This window comes from Notamacropus eugenii, chromosome 3 (assembly GCF_028372415.1).
Source record: "Notamacropus eugenii isolate mMacEug1 chromosome 3, mMacEug1.pri_v2, whole genome shotgun sequence".
Lineage (NCBI taxonomy): Eukaryota > Metazoa > Chordata > Mammalia > Diprotodontia > Macropodidae > Notamacropus > Notamacropus eugenii.
Window position 1 is genome coordinate 179229305 of NC_092874.1, and position 14874 is coordinate 179244178.

Consider the following 14874-nt stretch of genomic DNA (forward strand, 5'->3'; position numbering starts at 1 on the left):
GAAACATAATAGGTCAACTAAAACTTACTTTAAAAATTGTAATTTCAGTAGTATTGCAGGATAGGAAGTAAATTCATATAAATCATCAACATTTCTGCATATTACTAACAAAATCCAGCAAAAAGAGAAATTTCATTTAAAATAATTACAGAGTGAATAAAATACTTATGGGTCTTCCTGCCTACACAGGAGTTATATGCATACAACTTGAAAACATTCTTTTATGGAAATAAAGACAGAACTAAATAATTGAAGAAATTTCATTAGTTAGGACTAAGTCAAATCAATATAATATAAAAAATGACAGTACAGCCAAAAGCATTTATTTATTTGGTGCTATAATAATCAAACTACTAATGACTTATTTTATAAAGCTATAAAATCAGCAAAATTAATCTGGACAAACAAAAGATCAAGGATAAAAAGGAAAATCATGGGGGAAAAAGAGAAGGAAGAGGGCAAGCAGTAGCAGATCTCAAATGATATTACAAAACAATAATTACCAAAATGATTAAAAATGAATGGTCAAGAAATAAAGAAATCATTTCGTCAAGCAACCACTCAAGACAGAAGCAAATGAACTCAGTAGCTCAATGCTTGATAAGCTTGAAAACACCAGCTACTGGGGTAAGAACTTATTATTCGGCAAAAACTGAAAAGCATTCTGTTGGAAACTAGATATAGGACAACACCTCATACAGTATGACAAGACTAGCTCTAAAAAGATACATGTATTAGACATAAAGGATAACATTATAAACAAATCAGTGATGCAAGGAAGAAGTTACCTTTCAAATCTATGGATAAGAAAGAGCTCATACCAAACAAGTGATACAGAGGGTTATAGAAAAAATTTTGATTATATAATATTTAAAGGTTACTGTACAAATAAACCATTGTAGTTAAAATTAGAAGGAAAACAGATAACTGAGAAAAAATTTTTGTGGTATGATAACCATCTCATTTTCAAAATAAATCAGGAATTGACTTAAATTTATGGGAGTCATTCCCCAATTGATAAATGACCAAAGGATATGAAAGGCATTTTTCAAAGGAAGAAATCCATACAACCAATAGTCATAAAATGCTTCAACACTAATAATCAGAGAAATGCAAATCAAAGCATTTCTGAAGTTCTGTCCTTCTCTATCAGGTTTGCAAAACTGACAAAGAAAATTATAAATATTGGAGGAGCTGCAGGAAAACAGGCAATAATATGCATTGTTGTAAGAGCTGTGAATTGATCCAGTCATTATGGAAAAGATAGAATTATGCTTCCAAATTTACTGAACTGTACATAACTTTTGACCCAGCAATATCTACTAGGCCTATACGCCAAAGAGATCAATGAAAGATATAAGGCCTATATGTATAAAAATATTAATATTAATTCTTTCTGCAGCTGCAAACAGCTGGAAACTATGAGAGTGCCCTTCACCTAGGGAAAGGCTGAACAATTCATGGTTTATGAAAATAATGGAATACTCATACTGTAAGAAAGGATGAGAGTTTCGGAGAAACCTGGAAAGCCTTGTATTAACAATCAGCGAAATAAGCAGAATCAGGAGAAAAATTTTATAACATAACAACATTTCAAAGACAAACAACTTTGAAGACTTAAGAAATCCAATCAATTTAACAAGTAACCACAACTCCAGAGGACCAGTGATGAAGGATGTTGCTTCTCGCCTCCTGCCTGAAAAGTGATGGAGACCGAGATTGAGATTAAGACACATATTTTTGGGACATAGCAATGAAGGAATTACTTTTGCTTGATTATACATTTGTGTCACAAGAGTTTTGTTTTCCTTTTTCTCTTTTCATCCAAAGAGGCAAAGAAAAGAGAGATTTTTGTTAACTGGAAAAACAATTTAATTTAATTAAAAAAAAAAAACCTCAATTACCTGACACATAGGAGGGCATGTAATAAATGTTTGCTTATTAATTGATTGATCTGCGATTACCCTGATATGAGTTCTTCTTCCACTTGTGAATTTGTCAATCTATCCATACTTTCTTATCATGGGAGACTTGACCATGTCCTCTCTTTCATTCTTCCCTAGTAGGTTCATCTAATACTCCCAGGATCTAAGGTAGTTAAATGGTACAGTATTTAGAGTATTGGGCTTAGAGTCAGGAAGACCTGAGTTCAAATTCAGCCTCAGACACTTACTAATTGTGTGATCCTCGGCAAGTCATTTAACCTCAGCTAAATGCTTCATTTTCCTCAAATGAAAAATGGGAATAATGATATTCCCATTCCCATTCCCAGAACTGATGTGAGGATCAAGTGAGATAATATTTGTAAAGTGTCGGACACAGTGTCTGGTGTGTATTAGGTACTTAATTAATGCTTAATTAATTAGGTACTTAATTAATGCTTTTAAATTCCTTCAAGATCTTGATATAGAAAGGGTAAAATTGGGCACATTAACTGTTTGATATCTTTTACTGTCACTAAAAGACCAGCCCACTTTTCCAGGAACATATCTCCTTGATGTTTTATTGCATCCCTTTTTTGGTGCATAGTTCTTTATTAGTAATATGATTTCACTCACTTGTACTAGACATAAGTCTCCTCATTGCCCTGTGGGGGCCCCACAGCTATCATTCTTTGGAGACTATGGTATTCCATGACCAATGGCCATGTGGCATCACCAAAAGAATATTGATATTAAAAAGATAGACCATTTTTTTCAGGAAGCAGCTTGAGGTCATTAAAAGTACTATGCTGCTCTCCTCCTGCTAGTCAATTCTGGGCCCTGGTCATGATTCATCTCTACTGTCTGTTCAGGATAAATGTACTGATATAGCAGGGGGCAGCTAGGTGGTGCAGTGGATAGAGCAGGAGTCAGGAGAACCTGAGTCTAACTCTCACCTCAGACACTTGACACTCACTAACTGTGTGACCTTGGGCAAGTCACTTAACCCCAGCTGCCTCATCCTGGATCATCTCCAGTCATCCTGATGAATATCTGGTCACTGGGTTCAGATGGCTCTGGCGGAGAAGTGAAGCTGGTGACTTGCACAGCCCTCCCTCACTCAAAAGACAAAGTCAAGTGCAAATCCTGTCATTATTTCTCCGATGGCATGGGACGAACACACACACACTGATATAGCAGTTCAACGGGTTTTTTATTCAATTGCTTATCATGCTCTGGAAATAGATAACCTTCTTCTGCTTTGTTTTTCCTGTGAAGTCAAGGAAGCCAGAGTTTTTTGAGTGATCATAGATGTCATTTATTCAATATATTCTGAGTCTTGCAGCAACCAGCAAAATACCATCTGCAAACAAGAATATCTGAAGCATATTCTTCATCATCTAGAGGGATCCTTTTTAAAAAAAAATTTGTATCTATATTATGCAACCCTAAGATAGTGATACCCACCTTTAGGGAGAATATACCCTCTGCTTTATGCTACACTTGATACAAATAATGATAATAAACAATAATTAATAATAACATATTTCAACAAAGCTATTCTAGTTGTATGTCTCAGGGAGTCTTATATGACCTAAATCAATGCATATGTGAGACATCTTGTTGAAGGAGAGCCTGTATACTATGTGTATCTTTGGTTCTTTCAGAGATCCATGATTATATTGGGGTCGTTATTCCTCTTCACAGTTATTTTGGAAGAAAAAGTTCATCAGCCTTCCAGTAAGGAACCTTTCTGCACTTAAATGTCCTTACATGACAAACACCCAGTGTATTTTCAAGGTACTTAAGACCTTTCTGGCTGTATATATCTTCTTATGCATAAAAAAGCATAGTTATAATTTGGTGAAAACTGTCAGAATATACAGTAGCCTTCAAGAATCCAGGGTCACTTTGTTACCAAAATGAGGTATTAGATTTGTGGCTGTTCTGCTGTCTGTCCTTCCTTTCCGAAGCGGTCCAATGACATAATGGGTGACGTCTTGACTTGAGCTTGATTTGGATTTAAATGAGGCAGAGTTCTGCAAAGTTGTCAGCCTCACTCTCTCTTTCAGAGAGTCAGAGATTTTGTTATATGTTAATAACTCATTATTATATATGTAAAGTTTTGCAAAGCCATTTCCCCCCACTGCAACCCTATGAATAGGTAGTGCCAATGTTATTATTCCATTAGACAGGAGGAAACAGAAGAAATGCAGCAGTTCTTAGAAGCTGTTACTTGCCCAATCACGCAGCTAGGTCTTCTGACTCAATATCTAATAGTCATTCGATGAACCAACACACTTTTATAATAAGCACCTACTGTATTCCAGGTGCATACTTTATCCTGTGCCAGTGATATCAAACTCAAATAGAAAGATGTTACATATTAACTTAGAAAACCACAATTAACATTCCTTATGTTGCATTTTTGTTTTATTAAACATTTCCTAATTATACTGGTTTGGACGCCTCTCCTTTGTATCACGCTATTTCGCATAGAAGGTGTATCCATATGTACGTATTGATTTACTGTTATCTATATGTATATAGCCATATACTGTAATCCTTCCTTAGCACTTTGTTAATAATGTTATTAAGGAATATCTGACTCTTTGTGACCCTACTTGGGATTTTCTTGGCAAAGATACTGGAGTGGTTTGACATTTCCTTCTCCAGCTCATTTGGCAGATGAGGAACTGAGGTAAAGAGGGTTAAGTGACTTGCCCAGGGTCACCCAGCTAGTGTCGAAGGTCAGATTTGAATTCGGGAAGATGAGTCTTCCTGACTCCAGGCCTGGTTCTCTATCCACTGTGCCACCTAACTGCCCCACTTAGTGTAATAATAGCTGGCATTTGTAAAGCACTATATGAAACATACTTTTTGAAAGTAAAATATGAAAAACAATTTAAACACAACATACCTTATGGAAGCCTTCCATCTGATCCTCACAAAAGCTCTAAGAGGTGGATGGGGAAAATAATAATATAATAATAGCTAGTACTCACCTAGCACCCCAATTTGCCTTAGCTCCTCATCTGTAAAATGGAGACATGCTGTAAAAGGAAATGGAAAATTACTCCAGTATCTTTGCCAAGTAAACCCCGTCGACTACGTCTGTGGAGTCATGAGGAGTTGGACACAACTGAACAACTTAACCAACAAAAGACATAGCACTGTAAGATTTGCAAAGGGCTTTAGAAATATCACCTCATTTTGTCCTTACAACAACCCTAGGAGAGAGATGCTGCTCTTATGCCCATTTTATAAATGAGGAAGTTAAGCAAACAGAGGCTGAAATGGCGTGTCTAGGGTCATACAGCTACAAAGTGTGTGAGGTTAGAAATTGAAACTCAGGTTTTCCTGACTCTACTTCTAGCATTTTCTCTGCTATAGCTGCCTATAGTAAAACGTCCTCCTATTTCAGAGATGAGGAACCTTGGGCTCAGAGGAATGCATTGATTTTCCCAAGACCATGTGGCTAATAAGTAGCAAAGCTATTTCTCAAGCTCACGTCTTTCAATGTCCCTTCTATTTTACCATACTCCACCTCTAATGTTCATACTTAATGTTTAATTAACATTTAACGTTAACAATAAATGTTTAATGTTTATTCTTCTATTCATTACTCCATTTTCTTGAAGTTGGGCTGCTTTCCCCCTAAATTAGGAGGTGGTTCAGCATGTCAGACACAGATATATTATCCATGACAATAAACACAACGCAAGAGTTTAGCTATAAGGCAAGTTATTAAAAATTAAGATGACTGAGTGAGAGTTGAGACAGAGAATTCCAAATAGATTGATTTTTTTCCAAAGATGATGGAATCATGTAATTCTCACTTTTTTACACATGCTGGTGTATTTATGCTCTTGTGATGGGCACTCAGGCAGGTTTCTTCTTGTTTTCTGGGAATTCTTTTTGCCGTCCGTTCCTTCTCTGAACAGGAAGATGAAGAGTTAAAAACCTGTATTGCCCCAGGAATTGGCTCCCATGTGACTAATGGTGAATGTTTATCTCCTGGAAGAGGAAAGATCTTGTTGACAATCTGTACACTAGACTAATTATCAAACAAAGTGCCCAAAAGGAGTGCCAGAAAACCAACTTCCTGGTCTCTGAAGAGTCCCAGCAGAGTTGGCATCTGTCCTTGCCAGAAGTTGCATTAGAAACATATAGGCCCCTTCACTCTTTTAGGGGAAGCCCTGAGACCCAGGAGACCTCTCAGGGTCTACTTTAAATGGAAATACATTGCATCTGCCTTACGCAGGGTTGATAGAAAGCACATTTGAAAGCTCCTTTCTCTTTCTTCCTCCCCTCTGCAGCCCCTTCAAAAAAATCTTACTCTGACCAATCTTCCATGGCTTTTAAAAGGCCACCAGTAATCACTCCTTAGGGACTTAAGGCTTTGAATATTTTGTTATTAAAATGTAAATGCTCCTTGAGAATAGTAATATATTAAACCATGATTGGCCATTCTGATAGATTAATAAGACTTAGATCTGAAAGGGACCTTACAGACTAAGATGATATATTTAGAGAAGGGATCTAGAAACCATCTTGCTCAACCTTGTTTTTTGCAGTTGAGGAAACTGAGACCCATAGAGGTACAGTAGATAGAGGGCTGGATTTGAGAGTTAAAAATCCAAGTTCAAGTCCAGTCTTAAATGCTTACTAGCTATGTGACCTTGGGCAAATCACTTAACCTCTTTTCGCCTTAGTTTTCTCAGTTGTAAAATGAAGATAGTAATGGTATCTAACCCAAAGAGTTGTTGTGAGAATGAAATGAGATAGTGTTTGTAAAGCACTTTGCAAACCATAGAACTCTATGTAAATACTAGGCATCATCCTTTCTAAGGTCACACATTTAGCAAGAAAGCTGGGAGCAGTCCATGTCACCTGACTCCAAATCCAGTGTACTTTCTACTTCATTGGGTTGCTTTTTCTCAACTTAGGTGTCTTTCTCAGAAGAGCCTTTCCCTTAGCACAACTCTGATTTAATGGGAAATGATACTGATAAGTCATGATGGTTGTGTTGGAACAGGGAGGAAGGTGGAAAAAAATCAACAATAGATTACTGTTCAGGGAAGATCAACTTGGAGTAATACTGCAGCAAAAGACTCTGGGCATCTAGAGGAACATATGGGAGCAGGGTGCCCTGGGCAAAAAGAGATCTACTGCTGGTGGAGCCAGGAATTGGTCCAATTATTCTAGAAAACAATGTGGAATGATTTTAGCATTTAATAAATCCTTTTTGATGAATGGGAAAAAAAGCCTGTACACAGGCTTGGATCTTATGGTAACAACAGTACTATATACAAAAGGTAAGGACAGAGGGAAAGGTCCCACATATACAAAAATATTTATAGCAGCATATTTTTTCAGTAGCGAAGAACTAGAGGGAAAAGATAAACAAATTATGATGAATAAATGTAATGGAATATTATTGTGTCATAAGAAATAAAAAATATGGAGAACTCAGAAAGATTTAGGGAGAGTGACCAAAGAGTTAAAGGTAGTAAATTTTAGCTGTCAAAAGACACTGATATGGAATGTTGTAATGTATCCTATTTACAAGGGCAGCCAGGGGGCACAATAAATAGAGCACTGGGCTTAGAATCAGAAAGACTCATCTTCCTGGATTAAAATATGCCTCAGACACTTACTAGCTATGTGACCCTGGGCAAGTCATTTTACCCTATTTACCTCAGTTTCCTCATCTGTAAAATGAGTTGCCAAGAAAACTCCTAATACTACCGTGGAGAGTTGGACATGATTGAACAATCACAACCACAAATAATCCCATTTACAATGTTTGAGTATCCCAGTTTGAAATGGAACAGATTTCACTGGGTGCCCATACATCATGGAATATGCCTTGGTGGTAGTTTCTTATTTGTTCGTCACCAGAGAAATAATGTATGGGGTCATCATGGACTCTCTAATTATTGGATCTATGATAGATGAATACTACTTTAGAGTGGCAACTTAACTTGGCACACAGAATGAGTGGTGCAGATTTGGTAGAAGAATTTTCATCTCATTTCCAATTTCCATTGGCAGATTTAGATTTCACTATTCTAGACAAATACAGCCAAAGTTCAGTAGATTTTTTTCTTCCATTTATTGACTTTCTCAGTGACTTGGTGGGTTTCTCAGTGACTCGAGTGTTCCTATGAGTGAGGTTGCAAGGCCAGTTGTGGGGTTACAGTGCCTTTTGGGAAGGAATTGATCCTTTTACTAAAGTTTCAATGGCTGTAACTGTCCTTTAGTGCAAAACATGGGGAAGAAAAATATTGTCTTTGTCTTAGAATGACATAAGGAAAGAGATGGAATAGAAGTTCCAAAGCCTTATTCCACCTACTGAAATAGACATTCAAGGGAGATAGTATGGAGCAGTGGAGAGAACCCTAGTCTGGTGTCCAAAGTCTTCATTACAAATCCTGCTTCTGACACTTTCTACCTGTGTAACCCCAAAGGCGAGCCATTTAACCTTCCTGTTGTTTAGTTTACTCATCTGGAAAATAAGGGGTTTGAACGAGATAAACTCTAGGGTTCCTTCCAGCCCTAAATCTATGGCCCTTCAGTTCCATTGGAGGGCTAAGCTTACCACAATTGACTTACCATTCATGAAGACTAATTACTTCTTCTTAATTCTTTCTTTTTTCAAAGAAAATGTTTTCCTTTATATAGTGAAAATATTGAATGAGCCATTTCATTATTTTTTACAAACACATTTGCAAATCTTACATTCTTAGAAAAAGGTGCTCCTGGTGAAGGTTTACACTGCAAAATCAGGAAGCCGACACATCTAAAGGCAGGATAGAGTGCTGGAACTGGAGGCGGGAAGACACCTCTTCATTAGTTCAAATCCAGTCTTGGACACTTACTACCCAGGGCAAGTCATTGAACCTTGTTTGCCTCCATTCCTCATCTGCAACATGAGCTGAAGAAGGAAATGGCAGACCAATCCAATATCTTTGCTAAAAAAAAGAAAAACTTCCACCACAAATGGAGTTACAAAGAGTTGGACATGACTGGAAATGACTAAACAGCAACGAGAACATCTAAGCTGATGACTCAAGAAAGGTGATCAGGGAAGAAAGGAAGTGTTTATATGTGGGAGAAGCAAATAAGCGTTTATACAGCACCTTCTATGTGCTAGGCACTGTGCTGCTAAGTGCTTTACAAATATTATCTCGTTTGATCCTTATAGCAACCCTGGGAGGTAGGTGCCCCATTTTATAGTTCGGGAAACTGAAGCAAAGCAAGGTTAAGTGATTGGCCCAGGGTCACACAGCTAGCAACTCCAAGGCCAAATTTAAACTCAGGTCTTCCTGACCATAGCCCCAGTGTTCTATTCATTATACCACCTAATTTTGCTTGTAGTGGATTACCTTTAAATAGGATGCAGGACAATATACATTGTAAATATTTGTAAATAATTCCCTAAATTATTAGATGTATGACTACTGAAGAAATAAATTTTCTAATAAAAAATTGGAAATTTTAATAAGAATGTAATTAAAATTCTTTTAAAAAATTGGAAACTAATGCAGAGTCAAACAAACAGAATCAGATTATAATAATGTAATTACAAAAAGGAAGCACATCTAGGTGGCACAGTGGTTAGAGGGCAAGGTTTGGAGTCAGGGACCAGCCTCAGACACTTATTAGCTGTGTGATCTTGGGAAAGTCACTTAACTCTGTTCGACTCACTTTTCTCATCTATAAAATGAGCTGGAGAAAGAAATGGCAGATCACTACAGTATCTCTGTTACGAAAACTCCAAATGGGGTCACGAAGAATGCGACATAACTGAAATGACAAAATAACAAGGATGTAAAACAAAAACCAAAAGCCACCCACGGACAAACTTTAGAATACTGATCAGTATAGCAATGAGTGACAACTTCAGAAAAATGATAGTGAAGAATGTCTGTCCCTACTTGGCCCAGAGACTTGCGAAGGTTACATACAGATGGTGTGTTGATTTGTTTTGCTTACCTGTTCTTATCTGATACAAAGGAGAGATTCTTGGTCAGGAGAAGCAGTCATCAGGAAGTGACAGTGATGTTTAAAAAAATCAATAAAACATTTTTCAATCTGAGCTCATTGGCACAGGCCTCTAAACCCTGCTCCGAGGAGAGGTTGAAACTGGTAGATAGCTTGAGCTCAGCAGTTTTGAGCTGCCTTAGCTAGGTGTCTGCACTAAGTTTGGCTAATTTTGGCACCAAGATGGTGAACCCTTGAAAGCAGAGGCTTTAGGGAGAAGTACCACTTGGCTGCCCAAGTTGGGGCAAACAGGACCAGGTCAGAAATACAACAGATAAAAGCTCTCACGCTGATCAGAAGTAGCAACAGACTTGTGAGTAGTCACAGCTTCCAGCCTGGGTGACATAGGGAGACCCATTCTTAAACCACAACAACAACCAGTAAAGACATAAAACAGAACCTCAAAACAAAATTTCTTTAAAAAAACATAATAAGTTAGAAAATTGAGGAAGGAAGCAATGACTCAAGGATGGGAAGACCATAAAATACAAACTTGATCACTGCACTGTTTCATTTAGGTTGGCATGGTATAGTGAAGAGGATGCAATCGGTGGATATGGATCCATACTTTGTATCTCACTTTTTAAGTGTGTGATCTTGAACAAATCACTTCACTTCTTTCTGTCTTACTTTCCTCCTCTCTAAAAAGGAGGCAGTTGGAAAAAATGATCTTTAAGACACTTTCTAGTTCTAAATATGTAATTCTACTTATTTTAAATTCAGTTGTTTTCCTAGAATTTCTACTCTGCTAAAATCTGTAGGAGGAAACATATGGATAATTTTAATTGTTAGAAAGTTTTTCTTTCCATTAAGTCTAAACTTTCTTCTCTGAAATTTATACTAATTGCATTGAGTCCTATCGTCTAAGCCCAAACAGAATGAGTCTAACGTCTCCTCAGGTGACAGCTCCTCAGGAAGCTATCATATCTTTTCATGTCTTTTCTTTTCCAGGTTAAACATCCCCAATTTCTTCAACTCACAAGTTGAAGGCATCGATTTTAGGCCCTCCCCTAGACACTTCCCAACTTATTGAGATACTTCTCAAAATGTGATGTGGAGAATTAAACTGTTCTTAATCTCATCTATTATTGAGCACACAGCTCTCTATCTTGCTAACAAGAGCAAATTAAAGACTGATAAATACTTGCTAAAATCTAAGCAAACTGTATTTCCTTTACATGCCTAGTAACCTTGTTAAAAAGTCAAAAGAAGTGAGTCTGCCATGAACTGTTTTTGATGTAGGCTCTTTGTGCTTCCTCTTCCAGATGTCAGCTAACCATCCTTTTAATAATAATACATGTACATACATATATATCATACGATAACTTCACCAGGAAGGTTCCATGCTTACTGATTAAGAGTCTGCAGGCTCAGCTCTCCTCTTTCTTTGAAATTGACACAGTTGTTTTTCTTCAAATCTGTTTCGCCTCTCCCTTTCTCCATGATCATTTGACAGTGGCTGAGCAAACACATCTCCATTTCTTTCAGTATTTTGGAATATAGTTTATCTGGACCTGGTGATTTGAACTGATGAAGGTCAATGAGATGTTCTTTCATTGTTTTATTCTGGTCTTCAGAATAAACTCCCTATTAGATATTTGTGCTCTATCCTTTCCAGTCCATAGATTATTCTCCTTGGCAAACAAAACAGAAATAAATAAATTTTGAGTAGCTCTGCCTTTTCTCATTTGTCGGTGATAAACATCCCACCCAGCCCAAGTAGCAATCCTTTCTTTTATTTAATTCTTCTTTTTTCCTACTACATATATTCTTATACCCCAACCCATGCCTTTTTGCTGTCCTTACCTTTCTTTACCAGCCTCGGTTTATTCTGAGCTTTAACCATCCTCATGCTGTTCTTAGAGGACCATACTACGTTCACAGTCGCGTCTTGTTGTCTATTCTCACATCCCACTTTTGCTTATGTCTTTTAAAAAATCTGACCACATCATAGAATCATAGATTTAGGGTTAGAAAGTCATCTAGAAATGTATGACCCCCCAATTTACTGATGAAGAAACTGAGGCCCAAAGCAGTCTTGTTACACAATAGTAAATGACAGCCAGTCTCCATAGACAATTTCCCCTTTTCCTATGCTTCAAAATTATATCCCAAGAATTTTTTTTGAGAGCTTGCCATCACTTCTGAAATGACTTCCCTTCTAGTATTTTATATAATCTTTAATTTATAATATATCAATAATATATGCATATTTATGATTTACATTTATACATATACACACATATTTCTTCCTCCAACCTGGAACCATTATCATCTTCTTTTCTGGAAATTTCTCTGTTCTCTCTGTTGGACTCTTCTATATCCCTTGTTTGCTTTTGCTAGTTAGTTGACTGCCAGTCATTTGCATATCCCTGTCTATGACATCAAAAGTAGGAATCTGATCAGGTGCACTTGAGTGAAACCCCATTTTCTCCCCAAAACACTCATGTCTGTCCACTCTCTTTGTGACAGATGACCTCTTTGGCAATTAAGCCTTTCCCCTGAACCCATTTTTCTTTGTTCCTGTTTCTTCATGGCCCTGCCCTGTGCTTTTCATTTCAGGGTTGGGATCTACCTTTGTGAAAGTTAAAATGAAAAGTAATAAAGGCATCTTGGTACAAAAAACCCTCCTCTAAGGCCCCAAACTTCTAGAATGGACTGGAATATGTCTCTTAGACTCTTTGTGTCCCAGTTTCCTAATTTAAAAAAATGAGGTTTGACCCAAATGATTTTTAAACTCCCCTTCAGATCTTTGTTTATCATAGCATGATGCCTAAGCCTCTTGCCCAGGACTTCATCATCTATAGCAGTATTTTCTGGATTCCTTGTGCCAGTGATATTTGTGTCCATGAGAATTGTCATGAGTAGGTGATAGACATCTGGTCTGACAGGTCTGGGAAGGTTCTTGCTCACATTCTGGGAAGATATCGGACCTCTCTGTTGTTCCTTAGAGTAGAAACTAGTACTACTCAGACTCTCCAGGGACCGTCCACTTTGTTTTTTTGCATTCTCTTTCAGCATTCAATTTGGTTATGAAGTCTAGTGCTTATATTATCAGTAAGATCATTCTTTCTCCAGGAGGCAGACACTCTGGAGTCATACATTGTCATGTTTCTTCAAGGCTAGCTCAAGGTATTTTCCCACTCCCTCCATGACCCTCAGCTATAGGTCACAGGATCACGGATATAAAGTGAAAAACCATCTAGTCCAACTCCTTTAATTTGCAGGTGAGGAAGTTGGTGTTCTGAGAGGTTAGGTCATTTGCCCAACGCTACACAAATGGTAAGTATCAAAAGTGGAATTTGAACTCAGGTCTTCTGACCAGAACCAGTGTTCTTCCCACTGAATTCTGCTGTTTTTGTAATTTCTCTTTTCTCCAATCTGTTTTTATCATCTGGACCTATTTAATATATTTATCATATTACAGTTTGTATAAATCTAGATGATAAATTCCTTGAAGGGAGGGAGGATGTATAGTTTCATCTTTTGTATTTCTGATGCCTTGCCTTAATTGTTAATTTAATTTAAGTAAGAAGAAGGAAAGGGAGCATGAGGGGTGTCAGCTTGAGATCTGAGAAACTTTGGAAGGGAACGTAAGATAGTAGATTAGTTAGATAATGAGAAATGAATAAGAACGTTGTTGAGGAATGTCTAGGGTTAAGTAGAAACTGGATAAACTTCACTTGGTAGTAACCCTGGTCTTCATTGTTCTGTTTTATTCCTGTTTGTTCTCAAGTCAGTAAAGAGAGAAAAGAGACAGTTGGGGTGAGTCAGAGCATTGTCAGGGCAATGTGAAAAGTTAAGGGGATGAGGCATCTTAATGTGGAGAGGGGAGAGAGAGACAGACAGACAGAGATAGACAGACAGACAGGCAGAGACGGACAGACAGACAGACAGAGAGAGAGACAGAGAGAGAAAGAGACAGAGAGAGACAGAGAGACAGAGAAAGAAAGAGACAGAGAGAGACAGAGAGAGGGAGACAGAGACAGAGAGAGAAAGAGACAGACAGAGACAGAGACAGAGAGAGAGACAGAGACAGAGACAGAGAGACAGAGAGAGAGAGAGAGGGAGACACACACACAGAGAGAGAGAGAGAGAGAGAGAGAGAGAGAGAGAGAGAGAGAGAGAGAGAGAGAGAACAGACAGGAGAGGACAGGAGAGGACAGGAGAGGATACATATGGGTTCTGTAATGACTATACTATGTATTTAGAATTTCCCTTCTTCACAGGGGAGCAGGACAGTGTATTACACAACAACCAGCCAATTAGATGGATTTCTGAGGCTCAGAGCTGCTTGACATACCTTTGTGAGTGAACTCTAGCCGAATTTTTTGGAAATGCCTGTAGCTGCCAGAAACAAACCAGTTCAAGGGCAACCCTGAGCAGCAGCTGCAGATTCAAGACCTTCCCTCACTCAGGACTTTCTAAACATCCTGGCTTATTGTGTCTACAAATGCCCCCCTCCCCTTCACCCCCACTCCCTGTCTGAAAGCCTGTAGAAGTCATGTTATCTCATCTTTTTTCCACTCCCCTTTGAGCAGCTGAGAACTTTGTCCTCTGCTTCCTTGCAGGATCTTCTCTCCCTTGAAATTCTTTTCTCAGACAATAAATGCTTTATAATCTGTGATCAGATTCTTTCATTTTAGAGTCTCTCTTTTTGAACCTGGGGGTCCTCTTTTAGTTAACTAACTATACACACACACATACACACATACATATACACACATACATATACATATACACACATATATATACACATACATACTTATACATACATATCCATAGACACACATATCTATATGTATGTATATTTCAAGTTGTCTCCTCTATTAGATTGTAAGCCCCTTTGAGGGTAAAGAGTATTTTTTTTAGATTTCTGTCTATCTCTAACACAACATAGTGC

General features: G+C 37.8%; 2 long non-coding RNA genes across 4 annotated transcripts; one reads left to right on the forward strand and one right to left on the reverse strand.

The window, feature by feature from the left end:
- Window positions 1-301: 301 nt before the first annotated feature.
- LOC140533573 (uncharacterized) lies at window positions 302-12210 on the reverse strand. Of its 3 annotated transcripts, none has more exons than XR_011976989.1 (3): window positions 8667-12210; window positions 4928-5939; window positions 302-1696 (listed from the first exon to the last, which is right to left on the reverse strand). It is a non-coding gene; the product is annotated as an uncharacterized lncRNA (long non-coding RNA). The 3 variants fall into 3 exon arrangements; XR_011976990.1 differs by having other exon boundaries at window positions 4928-4975; window positions 5762-12210; XR_011976988.1 differs by having other exon boundaries at window positions 4928-12210.
- A 710-nt stretch (window positions 12211-12920) lies between these two features.
- LOC140533572 (uncharacterized) lies at window positions 12921-14601 on the forward strand. Its single transcript, XR_011976987.1, has 2 exons — window positions 12921-13253; window positions 14201-14601. It is a non-coding gene; the product is annotated as an uncharacterized lncRNA (long non-coding RNA).
- The last annotated feature ends 273 nt before the right edge of the window (window positions 14602-14874 follow it).